Here is a 14843-nt window from a genome sequence, read left to right on the forward strand (position 1 = left end):
ATGAACACTATTAAAACTGGATTACACCATATAAATGCATTAAAACAAGGAATGAAGGGCAATGCAGTAATAAACTCGAGATATCATTGACACTGATTTTTGTCTTTTTATTTAGTTTTTCTTCTAATAAAATTAAATGAGTGCACCACGTGAAGCATAATTGAAGACCACCCCTTACTGATATATTGTAATATGGGTGGACTAATTAAAAGAAACATCTCTTATATATGCAATTCAACCGCACCAAGTACATCATGCTAATACATACACAGATCTTGAAACTGAAACAATATACTTTTAATATATATGGGCTTTGAACAAACATATTATACACACATACATTTATATAATAGAATCAAATATATAGACTGATGTTCTGTAGGTGCAGTAAAGTATTAATAATCTTAAATATTTACTGTATATAAATATACTTTGTATACTATCTATATACACACAGATGCAAACAGGTAGTGGAAAAAATGAGGGTATCAGTGTGGTGTGAGTAAAGTGACATATTGCTGAGCTTAAAAAAATCAAAAGTTCAACAGTCTTATGGCCTGTGGGATGAAGCTGTCTGTGAGCATGATGGTGCAGCAGCAGATGCCGCGGTATCGTCTGCCAGACGGCAGCAAGCAAGTGTTTGTGGTCGGGGTGACTGGGGCCTCTGATAATCCTGTTGGCCTGCCTCGTTCAACGCTGGCTTCAAGGCTCCATGAATGGCAGCTCTGTCCTGGTGATGCACTGTGCACTTTTTATACAACCTTCTACAAAGTCTTAGAGCTGAGGGCGGTGCAACTGTCGTGTACCAAGCATTGGTGCAGCCAGTCAAGATACTTTGGATGGTCCACCTGTAGCTGCTGACTCTCTCCATCATGGTCCCATTGATGGGGTTGGTGGGGGGGGGGGAGGGGCATGTCCCTCTCCCTGTTGCTTCCTGTAGTCCACTATTAGTTCCTTAGTTTAGCTGACATTGAGATGTATATGCTGTTGTCATGGCAGTGATGAAGGGGGACTCCAAAACATGTTACACATTCATGAAAGGTCAGTTTATTTGTTTACGTGTGAATAACGTCTTCTTAAGGCTCTCTAATCCCTGATGGTGTTGTGAGAAATTGAAGATTGTAGGCCTACAGGGTTAACAAGTAGTGTGAAGTTTGAAACACAGGGGTCTTTGCCATGCAGGGAAGATAATATGAAAGGAAGGTATTATGGTAAATGTGGGATCAAACTCCTGGATAGTGTAGTAGCCTTTGCTTCTTTGCTTTTTACTTTTTTTTCTTGCCTTTGTCTTGTCAGTGCTCTTACTTTATGGAAGTGTTGTGCAATATCAACAGGCTGTTTTAATACAAATACAGATGTAATTAAGTGCTTATTGTTTCCCTTTTTGAAAGACATCTTGATACAGCTGCTGCTTAATTGACAGCTACATTAAGGGAAAAACATCTGGACATAAGACAATAACAAGAATGTTAATTGCTGTTAAATGGCTGACAGCAACACCAGGCTGCAACTTAAATGATTATTATTTATTAGCCTATAATCATCTTCCATTGGCAATTATATCCCTGTTCAGTTAGGCTAATTAATTCTATTATAAAACGTATTTCAAGCATAGATAGTATATAAAAGATTTCAAGCGATTAATTGATCATCAAAATAGAGGTTGGTGGGTTTTTTTATGCTGACAAACTTGATATAAATCGACCAATCGTTTCAGCTTTAACAACAGAATTGCTTCTTTTTAACGTTCATTACACAGATACCTACATAATGGTGTATTTGTATCCTACTAAAATAACAATTATCCTGTGAGAACTTCCTGCAGTCTGACGCTTAACTGGCTACTCCCAAGTTGTCTCTTGAGGGGAAATTCGATGCCATCAAAAAAGACGAGGCATAACTCCGCAAAGTAAAAACACAATAGGCCTATTTTAAAACTATAGGCTACTTTAAGTGTTTGTCCTTGCCCAATATTAATTGTATCTTATAGCCTATAGTGTTTAGCGTGTTATGTGGAGTCGACATTGGTGTCTCTGCTGTCCGTCAGTAACATTCTCACTGGCACACAGACCTGACCTAGAATTGCTACTTAGAATTCGGACTAAACCATCGCCCTGGAACGGAGAGGGGGGGAGACGACAGGAAACATTGACTGGGATGTAATGGAGTAGGACCACTGGAAAGCTCGGGCGAACGGGGGGAGACACATTTCTATTTTATAATGTTGCCGTGATAATGTTGTGATTTGATAAGTGCACGCAATGAATTCGTCGATCGATGAAAGGGGGATTAAAGGCAACATTCCAGGTGAGTGTTCATTTTAATCTCGAATCCGCGGGTGGAGAAAGTGTCGGTACCACAAGCTCGCCTCCTGGCAACGGGCACACGCGGGTCCTCCTCCCGGGGACATCTCACTCCGGTATCCGTTCTTCTCTGCCTCTGTCCCCCGAAGGCTGGCTAGCTAAAAAACCACGTCGTGTCTGGCCCTGGCAGACAGCGAGCGCCCTTTCAACCGTGAATGCTTGTTTTCCCAGCTCACACAAAAGCGGATTATTTCACGATGTTTTCGGCGTGTTGTAAAACCCGCGGAGAAATATTGGTTTTTACCCCATTCTACTGGAGGACCGCCCGTGCTTCGTCAAAATGAAAAAAGGATACAATGCAGCATGCATGTTCTGCATTCTTCGGGACGTACCACACTGCTGGTATTGTATTTATTTCATCAACAATGTGTGTGTGATATGATTTATAAACGCATAGCGAGATTATAGGCCTTGCCTTGCTGATTGTGTCGGCCAGCCCTATCATCCGCCGAGCGATTTAATTGTTACATTGTTAACGGAGCTAGCAGAACTTCAAAATGAACGTTAGCCTAAGGAGGGCCTGGGTTGTCTTATAAACAGACAAAGCCCGAAAATTAATCAGATTTTGCTTGTGTTTTTTGTAGCCTATGTGTGTGTGTGTGTGTGTGTGTGCTTGCTTGTGACCGACGTCGTTGTTCTCGCTCTCAGCCGCCGTCCAGTGCCTCCCTCTTCGGGGAAGACTTTGTTTGCGCTGGCCGACGCTCCATGAATGCAAGTGCTGAAGTCCTCCCTTCCCCCCCCACACCAGCTCTCTGGCGAAACAGGAACAACTTCTTTTAGGAAAAAGAGAAGAAAAAAAAGTTCCTGGAGTTTCAAGCGCCATGGAATTACTTTGTCCGCCAAGAGTTGTCCAGTGAGGCGCTGAGATTTCAGGGGGGAAGTCTAGTCTCTGTAGTCGTTGTGTGCTTTGACGTTTATTTGCAGAGTTTTTTAGGTTTGTAGCCTATAACGGTGTATATTTTAGGAGGACTTCCTCGAGTATAGGCCCGTTTGTGAGTAACTTGTGTGGCATTGTGCTGTGTTACCTTGGTTGGAGCAGAGAGCTAAACATGGCCAAGTCCTTTTAGTGTAACCAATCTTTTTATTTTTCTGACCTGACTTGTGAGTGGAAAAATAAACTCCCCCTTTTAGTATGAACATTTCAAGTAAAATATTGATACATTAGAATTTAGCGAATCTAAGGACTCAAATCTAATTGCCATTACATTTGTAGACTATCCAACATCATTTTGGCTCAACGCTATTTTCTCCAAGCACAACTGTAAATAGAAACATCTAAAATTCTTTGTGCTCTGTTGCAGATGTCTTGTTTTAGTCCTTTTTAAAATAAAAAATGATGCTGTTATCCAGAGTGACTTTTGACTAAGGTGATCCAGGAACAGTTTTTGAAGCATAGGCTACCCTACCTGCCAAATCGCTGAGAATGAACTGCAGACCTTCCTGTTGCAGAACTTGAGTTTCTTCAATTGCCTAGGCAACAATGTTGTCTGCCATGATGACCACATATCTGTTGCATAGTCTTGAGGCTGCTTCATATTTATGCATCTTTTCTGTTGTTACTACGACTACCCTGTTTTCTTTGCATTGATGAGACGGAAAAAAAGATAAGAAGAAAAGTCACTTTTTAGCTCCCAAGTTATGTCATATTCGGATGAGGTTGTCTCGGATGCGAGGAAGGAATGATAGAGTCATGCATCGCCTTGTAGTCCCTTACGTGCACGCCGGTCGATAACTGAAGTATAAATGAGTGTCCGGGGTTAAAAGGCGAGTATACACTGTTACTGTCTGTAGCCCCTAATGACCTAAGCTTTTCACTGTTTGATACGAGCCGATCTTGTCACAACACGAGCGACTGAGTGCTTTTCCTTGCCATTTTGCTTGTCTGTGCTTCACCCCCGATGAGCAAAGTTGTCTCTCTCTGTTTCCAGGTGTGAATGACTTGTGGCTATAGGGCGTCGTGAGTGGGCCAGGGTTTTTTTAACTGCAACAGCCTCCGTGGCTGGACTGGGAGGAGTCGAGTGGAGAGAGCAGACATCAGTGCCCAGGGGACCCCCAGACCTGGTATTCCACATGAGGCCCTGCTGAAAGGGCAGGGGGGCTTCTGAGGTAACCCACCTTACATCTCTCTCTCTCTCTCTTTCTTTTGTATTTTATTTTACCTTTCTTTCATGTCGCACTAGACACCATTTTTTTCACGCATACACAACGGGCCTCAGGAGAGCAAATGAAATTAGAGGAGGAAGTTTATTTAAATTTTAATATGCATTTGAAATGTCAAATAAAGTGGATATACAATTTCTTGAATAAAGACAAAATACAACGTCGAGATTGAAATCCACAGTTTAAGACTGCTGGAAGATGTTGACAGATTCCAACTTCCGGTATCAATAACTCATAAGCTAAACTGATTAAAATACAAAAGCTAAATCTTTGTCACAACCTTTAATATTACCGAGACGTCCTCTAAGCTTGACTAATACCTGCACAGCACTGTATAAGAGTTCAGGCATTGAATATTTTCCGCTTCAGTGTTGTGCTTATTAGACGGTTCCTGCGCTCTCGGCTCACAGCCTGCTGCACATAGAGCAATATATTATTGGGCTGCTAACTTAGAGGACGTCCCGTTTCGTCAAAAAGTAAGTTGGAGTCCATTGTCTGCCTTATAGGACCATAGCAAAGATAGATCGGTTGTGTTTTAGTAACATTTAACTTATGAGTTATTGATACCGGAAGTTTTAATCTTTCAATATCTTCTCAACTTTACCGCAGTCTTCACCTTTTTACATTTATTCTTGACATAGACTTTTTTCTCTCCTGTGGCCCTTTAGTGACAACCATTTTATTAAAATGTCTTGAGTTCTTGTTTTCACCATACTTAGCACTAATTAAAGCAAAACGAAAACCAACGGGACATGTCTGCTGGCCATCTCTTCCTCACTAGCATTTCACACATTTCCCCAACTACAATGGTGTTTCTGCTTTTAAACCCAAAGACATGCAGCTTTTGTTACATTACCACCAACTACGGCAGCAAACCGGTGCCACAACGGGATAGCTTAGCATTGTTCCGATGCCACGGTAACGGGCCGGGCACAGAACTCATCCTAACATCAGCCACTATCTCTATGACATTTATTAAAGGAGGGTGCCTACATTGATAGCTGCCTTCTGATTAGAGTGGCCTTGACTTTTTAGTGCGTCTATCCTCTGTGCAATGGCTCTTAATGCTCAGGGAAGCGGCTTGAGGAAAATGAGCCTGGTAGCTGCACTGCTTCAGACTATCTATGCAATATTTGGTCTTCATTCTCTGATCTGCACATGCGGAGGACACAACACGGTCAGGGCGCTCTTCCCTGAGAACGCTGTCCACACTGTTTATTTATCTGCTATCTAATCCGAAGCGTGTAAACCAAAAACCACTGCGAGGTGAAGGAAGCAAAGGAAATGGATATTGATGTAAAGTGGCAAAAGGATTTATTTTCTCCCCTGTGTATTTGGTCTCTCATGTTTCCATGCATTTGTTTGCTTCATGGGTTTTCTAATTAAAACTAGCAAGGCTTATGTTGTGTGTGTGTGTGTGTGTGTGACACAGAGGGATGTGTCATACTAAGAATGGCTAGTGGGAGACATGGGGCTTCCCCTCCCCTCATTCATACAGTCGGTTAGACCCCAGTGTGTCTGTTTGTCTATGGTTTGAAATGTTCATTTTTTACTATAGATGCACCGATCCACTATTTTTCAGCACGATCCGATTCCGATATCTGGGTTTTGGAAAGCGGCCGATACAGATACTGTCCGATATCATAGTTTTTATACATTTCTTTACCTCGCCGTTGCCTAATTCTTTTACCGGTTGTACCGGTTTTGTAGTAGTGACATTCACCCCATGTTCTGACTCCCTTTATAATTAACAAAGGAATTTAGTTTATCTGCGGAATGACTCCTACATTAGACGAGTCAGGGTACAGGAACTAAAGTACAGTAATCATGTAGTAATCCCCAGAGACAGAAATAATACTATTTGGCTTCGTATCATTCGTATATCTGTACGTTTACACTCAACTTGTATTTAAGTTTAAAAATGATGTTGAATAATCGCTATACGGTGAATCAAATTGAAGCACTTCAAATTACTGAACAATTCAACATAAAAATTCTCATAAACAATAATGAATGGTTTCCTCTGATGTTCCCCATGGAGCAAATGTGTTAAGGACATGATTTGAGCTTTGAAGTTGTTGGCAGATCAGGCTTAAAATAATTTTTTTATTTCTCTGTCTTTTCTGTATTCCTTATTGTTGGAGCCTAATAGATACTTTATTAAATTAATTGGGTATTGGCCGTATGTGACCAATCCACAATCTGTTGCTGTCGGTATAAAATAGGACCACACCGTTTGATAAAGTTTCTGAACACAATATAATTAACACCAGTTCCACTTAGTAGGCTGCTCAGATTTTTTGGGGGAAAGAAGATTGAACTGGTGTTGACTTGTTCTCTGCCAATTGGTTTATCAACCAAAAACGTGAGTTTCAGTATCAGCAAATGGTATTTAGAGAAAATAAAGTGTAATCAGTATATCCATTTTTAAAATGATAATTGTAAAGCACTTGTGAAAGGCCACGCTACGAAGTGCAGAAGCACGCTAACACATTTAAATGTACAGTAAGATCAAATGGAACAATACAGTAACATTTGATTGCAATTTAGAAAGTGTGCACATAAATGTATGGATGAATAATATCATGGTGGCATTACAATACTAACTACAAAAAAAATCAGTGTCCAATAAATAAAGCCCTGCTGTAATAGGAACACAAACAGCGTTATTCAAAACCCAAACTAGTGTTAAATGCTCTACATGGATCAAATGACACCAGTATCAATTACTCAATGTACAGTAATTTATGCCACACAGCATTTTCAGCAAATACTAGAATACATGCATTAGTTGATGTCTTTATTTAATTATTTGGTCAAATTCAACCAAAGTAGAGCAGTCATCATCACTAAATAAATAAAAAAGATAAATTATTATAATAAAGGAAATCAGCTACACAAGGCTGGAGGGCGTCATTTAAAAACAAATCTTTGCCGAGTCTTAAGGAGCAGCATCTAGTAGTAAGTATTTTCAAACAGTTAGTTATACACATGAATGTGTTTTTAGATTAGCTGTGTATCATATAGTTTTTGTTGTGGTCTGTCTCATGCTTTGGGATTCCTGCCCATTCATGATCCTCAGGGAGGTGTCTGTCTGAGTCAGAATATACCTATAATTCTGCTTTCAGATTTCTCTGCTATGATTGACAGTTATTGGACAGACGGGCTGCTCTTCCTGCCCTGAGGGGAGGGGTTCTCTCAAAGAAAGCTGCCCTCAGGTGGAACCAGGGGGCCACAGTGACCTGCAGTCACCTTTTAACTATCCCTGCTGAAGGCAGGGGCCCTGTCTGGCTAACAGAGTGGCTGTTGTCAGTCACTGCTTAGCCTACTTTTATATAGCATAATTTAAATTTGCAAACCAGCAGAGGTTTAGAGACCAAAATACATTTTGAAATTTGTTTTTTCACAGGCCTCTGTATTAGATGCAGGCACCGAACAGTGATGGCGCTGAGGATAATGTCTGTGACAGGGGTCAGGCTGAAGTGTTAAAGTTAAGATTTCGGCAGGTGAACCTCTAAAATAAATACTTAATGTTTGTCCTTGTGGCTCTCCTACAGGAATTTGATGGAATTCCGATATTCTCCTGTTTGTCATAAAACCTGGTGACACAATTCAGAACTTGGATTTAGCTTGGTTCAGTTTGCTAATTTTATGAGCCAGTTATAAGCATCCATCAACTGTGTCCAATCTTCATAATCAAATGATCTTTGACTACAGTGTCAGTGTAAATGAGAGGACCCGTCTGGTATGTTAAATCTGGTATGTTCTTTGGTAGAGCTCCTGATAAGTGATGCTGTGTATGTCAGTGCTCCTTCGCACGACGTGTTTGGTACTCACTTTAGTTTGAGAAAATAAGCAAAGCTTCACAGAGCGGACTATTATTTGCATTAACCATGGACCTGTGTTAATAATATAAAATGCTTTCAAGGAGAATGCATTAAGATCTTTGGTGGAAATGTGAAGTCACAATATGTTCACTATAGGGCGATCCCAGACGGGCTCAGTTTGAATCTCTGGAGACAGATGTTTTCAATAACCTCCTATTATCCCAACTTAATGCCTTATGCCCAGTGGTGGAAGAGGTGCTGAGATTTTTTACTTAAGTCTACAAAATAGTTTCAATCCAAATACTAAAAGTAAAGTATTTGTCGTACAGAGTGGCCCATTTGGAATATAATTAGATCATAATTATTGATGTCAATTGAAAGCTTGTTGACAAAATCACTTTTTGTCAAAATGAGTGAATATCGTTTTGCGATCCACAGACCCTGGGCGGTGTATTATTTTTTTTTGCAGCTCATACACAATATGTACAGGTAGAGGGTTGTAAGGAGATATTCACTGATTTTGTAAATAAATAGTTTTTGGTGACGAACATTCTCCAGAATCGCTGACTCCTCCTTTTGGATATTGTAGCTTTTAAAGGTGGAGCTGATTTTGAACTATTTTGTAGAGGGCTGTAACTAACATGGATTTTTCTCAATGAAATAATCTGCCGGAAATATCCCACATCATCAATTGATTGTTTGGTTCTTAAAAATTTCGGTGACAATTAACGCTAACATGCTAGCCATATTGTGTTTGTTTTATCGCAATTACCCCGATTCTGTGATATTGTTGCTTGTTAGCTTTTAGTATCTTGATGATGTGAGGAAGATCATTAGAAATGGTGTGTTCACTGTGTTGCCAAAGTGGTATCATTACAGAACTTACTGGGATATGTCTGGAGTCTGTGGGGCAGGCAAATCAACAGGTTACCTCCTTTCTGTTTCTACAGTGCTTTAGCTCTGGGTGCTGTCAAGCTGGAACACCCACACATAGTTTTATTTTTCTAAACTGCCCCAGTTTATTTTGTTTGCAAACAACTGTAGTCTTTCCACACTGTCATTTAAAAAAAAATTGATTGTGACATTCAGCATAGTGCCACACCTTGGAATTAAACTGCTCAATCTCCTTCTCAAGCTTATGTTCATGTTTGTTTTTGCTCACTGTCTAGTAATATGAACCATTGCCTTTACTTATAAACAAAGTAGGTGGATGTGTATTTGTTATGCCAGTAAATGTATCAGTTTTACCCACCTTGACTACAATGAAAAAACATTTATGTCTCAAACATGGAGTGAACGGGGTTGATTCTAGAGTCATAAAAAGAGGTGTGGCCATTATCATTTTGTTATTCCTGGAAAGACAAGGTGCTAAGACTAAGGGAGTATGTGTTCGGTGTGACTTTAATATCAGGATTAATTGTCAGATTGTATTGAAAGATACTACATAGGTCTACATACATAGGCAATAATCTGCATGTGTTCACAGTATTATCATGTGGGAAGATGTGCAGAGGAATCCTTCTCTCAGTAGACTCAGACAGAAGTAAGCAAGATCACACTCATCAGAACAGTAGATGCCACACATCTGTTGTGCAGTTTTCAGTGCATTATTGTTGGCTTATTATAAGGACTGCTTAGTACTGTCGTATGTGGGTACTTCTATGTGCAACCGTATAAGTATTGTCACATATATTGCTGTGTGCCTGTATATTTAATTGGGCAAGTCTTAGCCAGTGTGTTTTTAAAATTCCATGGGAGTGACACATGATGAGTGCAAACTGGGGTAATTCAGGGACACAATATTGCTCATAGTCTTCAATTCAAATTTGTCGTATGATGGAGAAGTGGAAATGGCACATGTATTGTGTGCTCTCTAGGAGTTCTGCTTTTAAATAAAATATATGTTTTTGGCTTATTTGTTTTCATGCTAGCTCAGTATGAGATGCCTGAACTGTGTCACGTGTTCTGACATGTTGAGATGTCACTTTTTTTCTGTTGTGCAGTGATTTGTAATGCACAAACATTAAAGGCCTACTTCACCGGTTTGAATATGAAGTTGTATTGAATTCTGAGATCCTATGTAGTATAAATGTGCGAAAAAATTTGAAATCGGTTCATCCTAGCCTGAGAAAAGGCAGAAAGAGTGCTTTTTTAACCCTATATTTCTCTTTCTCGTGACATCACAGAAAGAGAAATATGAGGTTAAAAAAAACTTACTTTGTAAATATTACTGTGATGTCTTTTACTGTGACATCACAGTAATATTTACAAAGTACGTTTATAGGAATATAGGGTTAAAAAAACACTCTTTCTGCCTTTTCTCAGGCTAGGATGAACCGATTTTAATTTTTGCACATTTATACTACATAGTATCTCAGAATTCAATACACCTTCATATTCAAACCGGTGAAGTAGGCCTTTAACTATGGGGAAAAACAAGTTGGAGAGCAAATTTTATTCCTTTCCAGCCTAATATATCGGAAACACTATAAATGAAGGTTCTGCACAGTGTGGGTTGTATTTACTGCTGTTTCAAATGAGGGTATTCGATGTTTCCTTGCTGCTGTTTTTATTTTGAAGCTCAGTATCAAGGCATTAAAGGCCTACTTCACCGGTTGGAATATGAAGGTGTATTGAACTCGGAGATCCTATGAAGTATAAATGTGCAAATCTTTTTTAAATCGGATCATCCTAGCCTGAGAAAAGGCAGAAAGAGTGTTTTATGGTCTCACTGTCTAACCCTACATTTCTCTTTCTGTGACATCACAGAAGGATTGACACTAGGATGATCCGATTTTTATTTTTTTTGCACATTTATACTTCATAGGATCTCCGAGTTCAATACACCTTCATATTCCAACCGGTGAAGTAGGCCTTTAATGACCAGTATTTGTTAGTTTAGTTAGTTAGTAAGTCTTTAATGCAAATGGCTTGCAGGAAAAGCCCGCTCTCGCCAACAAGTGAGTAGCCTGCTTTACACTTTACCTCTGTGGTCTGCATGGCCTCTGAAGGGCCTGGCCTTTGGGATTTCCCACAATGCCTTTAGCCACAAGGAGACGTCCTCCCAGCATGAACAGGGGAGGAATGTGGCCAGAGTGTGGGAGCAACCGTTGGGATGGAGGGAGGGAGTCATGGACCAGAGAGCATGGTCAAGAAAAAAAAAAAGAGTTCCACACAGAGGGCAGCAAAGTTTTCTCTTGAGCGAATGGAGTTACTCTCTGGCTTTTCTTTCAAGCCACAAATGACAGAAACATTCTGGAGTTTGCAGATTTACATTGTGTGTATGCATTTGCACTGGGAGTTGGTTTCACCATATACTAGTAATGTCCCCATAGCTATGGTTTATTTCAGTGCCACAAGGACGTGCCTTCTAGCTAGAGGTCTTTATGCGTTCAAAATTTAGATCATGTGGAAAACTTAGCATAACCTGATGTGGATCATTTAATATAAAAAGGGACCCTATCCAAATGGTATCAGAAAACATATAGACCCATTTAGACCTCTTAACGTGAGCCGAGGATAATTAGGACTGGATTGGAAATGTGGTTGATCCCAAAAGTTACCGCAGACATTTAATTGGTGGTTGAGCGCACTGAACCACAAATCAACAAGCGGCCGTAGTCTAAAAAGTATCAATATGTAATGTTGAACTTTTTTCTGTTACCTATTTGTGCAGTTTGGCACCCCCACATAGTCAATCCATTTTCTAGGGATCGTTTGGACATATTGACATTAACTCCCAAAATATGAGAAGATTATGTGTTACTTTTTGTAGAATAAAAAAAAAGAAAAATGGATTGGATGCCATTAACCTCAATAGTTGCAATGTGTGCTGGGATGCAGTTATCCAGGCTCTTTCTCTTTATTGAGCAAGACACACCCACTAAGCCAAAGATGCAGATATGGAGGGCAGAGCGGCAGAGATGGAGTTGCAGAGTGAAGTGTGTGTGAGACTGAGATCACAGCAGGCCGGAGTGCTGAGTGCCAGTCCTGCTGCTGGAGCTGGCCGCCACACATGGCACTGTGCCCAGGCTACGCCAGCAGATGTGTCACTAGTGAGTCAGCTTTGTGTGTGACAGACACCCACCCACCCACCCACCCACCCGCACACTCTGTAAAGAGAGTGACTTGTGTAATATCACCCCTCCTCCTCCTACGGGTACTATATCTATATCGCACCCATTTCTCCTGTTTTCATTGCCACTTCCATCACTGTGATGGACACGGCGAGGCTTCTGTCACGGCGATATGTTATGACAACATGTGACATTACACACATGTCGCCTCCCTGGGGATGGAGGGGCATCGTCTGCCGTCCAGAGTAAAGGATGTGCCGAGGATGGAGGTGTCAGAGTTTGAAATGCTGGAAACACTGACCAAACCAGAGTGAAAACACAAAACTCTCACTCAGGGGAGCTGAAGAGAAACTACCTGCCATAAGGAAGAGGCTGTATGCCACACATTAGCCGAACAGTGTTTATTTATTTTCGCAAGCATTATTTTTTTTATATGACCTTTCAAAAAATATTTAAACAAGTAACCAGACATTAGTTTTTTTTTCATTCAAGAGGCATTTGTTTATTACAAATAAGCAGGCAGCACCTTGCCCATCCATTATGATTTTGTTTTTTGTGTTTATTATGTTGCTGGGAAGAATTCTCAGGCTTTTCACCCTGGGCTGCATTCTGGGGCATCAGTGCCGCCATAATGCTTTGGGAGCGGTTGAGAGTTAGGGAAAATATGGAAAAGTATCAGTTAATTGGTTTGAGTAGAAACTTGAGCTCAGTCTTACATATGTCAGGGCTGTTAATGTGTGAGTGCCCTTGCTCATGTCATGGTGAATGCATTATGTTAAATCTGTGGCGTCGCAGCTCTATCTTTAGTGACACTCGGCATTCCTAACATTCTGCATGTAGCAAGCGTGCGTCATGAGCCCTATCTGCAGGGTGTGGCATGCTGGGATGGCGCTCTCATGAGGCCACCTCAACAGGTGAGTGTGCAGGTGTTCCCTCAGCCAGGGTATAGTTGGATGTGTGTACCTTCTTTTAGGGGTGTTGTAGTAGTGCTGTTTGTTTGGTCTGTAGTTAAGTTACTGCGTCAATAGCAGTTATGTGAAGTAAGTAGTTGTAACAAGGAAATTAGCTTTTTCTGATTTTAACTGCAGAATCAATACAATATTGATATCATAATTTTATTAGCCTGCCTTTCAGTGATATATTTTTAGTAAAAAATAAACCGATGAAATTGTTTAAAAAAAAATATCTTCTGTATTAGTCTAGGTTAAATTAAAGTGTGCTGTCATCCCATAATCACCAACCGTGTTCGCAATCGCTTTATGACAAAACTTTAAATCATTTTCAGAAAGGAATATGAGACTTAATTGGAGACTTTCTGCCTGCCATTATCAGACCTACCAGATTTTAAAGTCCAATTTGCATTGGAATGTTGTTTCACCACTTTGACATGAGACTTAATTGACTGAATAATAATAGGTGCAAAGACATTGAAAGGCTTTTCCTTTGGAGAGAGCTAGCTGCTGCTTCTTCCGACTGCACGGTTCTTTGATGGCTGTGCGTTTTTGTATATTCTTTTTTGCAGAAAACTGAGAGGAGGTGAAAATAATGATTCTGAAATTGCCCTTAATAAATAATGGTCTAAAGACATCCTTGTGATGGAAGCTGAGCAGATGAAGAGCACATCGGAGAGCGAGAAAGAGCGCAGCGATTCTCTATTGTGACTGAACTGCAAAATGGGATTTGCATAAATAAGGCTGAAACATCAGCAGGCCCTTTTACAGCCAACAGCAGGGCTGAGAGGAGGGAAACGAGTTGGTGTGTGTTTGTACTGGAGTGTTTTCCCCCCTTTTTATAACTATGGGTTTGCAGCATTGTTGTGTTCATATTTTAAGCCAGGGGACTAGGTTGGCAGCAAGGTCAAGATTCCTCTCATTTTATTTATCCCACACCTTTATATCCCCCCCCCCCATTCCAGTAGAAAAAGCCCAACATCTAACCTTCAGAGGAATTTGGGTGACGTAGCATAGAAGGGTCTACTACTGCACTCAGCCAGCGTTACGATGACTGTTACATAAGCATGAAATGAAATGCTCCCTTTTAGTGCCACCCGCATTTGAAAACCCAAATCTAATTGAATTGAACTATTTTCTGCCCTCTTTTCATGTGAAACCTCATATTTTATATCGGAGGCGAAAAGCTCATTTTTAGAGCCTCATTATACTGTTTTCCCATTAACTAGCATGCACTGCAGCTCCTCGTGTGTGCTGTGATAGACAGTGCAGCGTCTTTACTGGAGATAGAGGAAGAGAAATCTCTGTGATTACCTCGACGCTGCTTTGTTGTGTGTGCATGCGGTCGGCTGCAGTGTGTGCGCCTGCTGTGTGTGTCTGTGTATGCCTCATGACAGTCATGTCAGAAAGCTCCCCAATTAGTGTCTCGTTAGCGCGCGATTGGAGGGAACAAGTGATTGACAAGAC

The 14843-nt window shown here is 40.6% G+C and overlaps 1 protein-coding gene across 2 annotated transcripts in view; it reads left to right on the top strand.

Annotated features, from left to right (window-relative positions):
* The first annotated feature begins 2142 nt into the window (after positions 1 to 2142).
* Positions 2143 to 14843, top strand: part of bcl9 (BCL9 transcription coactivator) — a 29393-nt gene continuing 16692 nt past the window's right edge. Inside the window, exons 1-2 of one of the 2 annotated variants that reach the window (XM_080038018.1) lie at positions 2143 to 2307; positions 4292 to 4469. The gene's annotated coding sequence lies outside the window, so the exon portion shown is untranslated. The other variant, XM_080038019.1, reaches the window with a different exon arrangement.

Source organism: Ammodytes marinus (assembly GCF_949987685.1).
Source record: "Ammodytes marinus genome assembly, chromosome: 12".
Taxonomy (NCBI): domain Eukaryota; kingdom Metazoa; phylum Chordata; class Actinopteri; order Uranoscopiformes; family Ammodytidae; genus Ammodytes; species Ammodytes marinus.